Genomic DNA, 1,362 nt, shown 5'->3' with positions numbered 1-1,362 from the left:
CGAATGCGACCATTGAAGGAAAATTGTCCGAAGAAGGTGTGGTTGTTGTTGTAGCCACCCCCTCCAGACCGAGCGGACTTGTTGTTGTTGTAGCCTCCGGTCTGGCGTCCACCATGGTTGTGGCCACAGCTGCGCCCACCGTCGCTGTTGTTGTGGCCCCGTCCTTGATTATCGCGCCCATGGGCAATCCCGCGGCCACGAGAAGAAGCATTGGCCAACGTTTGTTGCACGTTGATCCCGTGGAGGAGATTTAGGCATGCATCGAAGCTCAACAGTTGCGTGTATAGTTCTTGAATAGTCACGGACTCCAACCGCGCAGCAAAGGCCGACACGGCCGGGTTGTACTCAAGATCGAGACCGGCCAGAACCTGGGAAATGGTTTCGCCGCTTGATAGTGCCCAGTGCAAGCGATCTCATCTCAGAGTGTCTTGATCTTGGCTAGATATTTCGACAAAGTCAGGTTACCTTTCTTTAGGTTGGTGAGCTCAATCCGTGTATTGATGGCTTGAGCTTGATTTGGGCAGAGAACATAGCATGGATCGCTGCACATACCTCTGTCGGTGTCCGAAGAGTGACCACCTGCGCAAGAATCTTGCGATACAAGGAACCCATCAGAAACCCTTGAACTTATTGCTCCTGTGCATACCAGAAGACTCGGGCGAAGTTCGCGATCTGCTCCTCCTTGCCATCTTTGACGATGGTGAGAGTCTCTGGCGGCGCTTGGCTTGCCAGATCAAGGTGGTGATCCATGTGTGCACCCTTGATTTGGGGCAGCGCCATGGCCTTCCACATGAGGTAGTTTTGCCTCGTGAGCTTCCCCTGCGGTGGGGGTCCGATGTACATGGGATATGCGGAGGTGGAGGTGGAGGGCGTGAAGGTGGAAGACGACACAACAGATGTAGCGAGGGCACTCGAGTTACTGTATTCGGTGGAAGGGGAGGTCATGGCAAAGGTTAACGATGAGTCTAGGCTAGATCGGATCTCCTTTTGATCTATGGGAAGAAGATGCTCTGATTACCTTGTAAAAGTAATTGGGAAGCGTTAAACCCTTTTTTTCAGGCCGCAGTTATATCTATACAAGGGATGCCATGGCTTACAAGATGATCGACCAAGAGTCTGATTCAGATATTACAGAGAGGTTTGGTAGAAGGAGGAGGAGATAAGCAGAAGAAGAGATAGAATAGGAAACCGTGTTTAAAACAATTCTATCTCATTATAATGTATTCTAACACCGGTGTCTACTTCACGCATGATAATTAAATAAAAAATAATAGAAAAGCACCTCTGGGAAAAAGCCACGATATCCAGTCCGGCTCGGATTTGGAGCGCTGCACCGATTCGTATTGCAGTACTAGATAGCTA

At 50.0% G+C, this 1,362-nt stretch overlaps 1 non-coding gene across 1 annotated transcript; it reads right to left on the bottom strand.

The window, feature by feature from the left end:
• Nucleotides 1–259: 259 nt before the first annotated feature.
• On the bottom strand, nt 260–396 carry LOC123445810. The gene has a single exon (XR_006631180.1). It is a non-coding gene; the product is annotated as a small nucleolar RNA Z247 (small nucleolar RNA).
• Nucleotides 397–1,362: the final 966 nt, after the last annotated feature.

The sequence above is a fragment of the Hordeum vulgare genome, chromosome 3H (assembly GCF_904849725.1).
Source record: "Hordeum vulgare subsp. vulgare chromosome 3H, MorexV3_pseudomolecules_assembly, whole genome shotgun sequence".
In the NCBI taxonomy this organism is placed as follows: domain Eukaryota; kingdom Viridiplantae; phylum Streptophyta; class Magnoliopsida; order Poales; family Poaceae; genus Hordeum; species Hordeum vulgare.
This window is presented reverse-complemented; position numbering and strand designations above follow the sequence as displayed.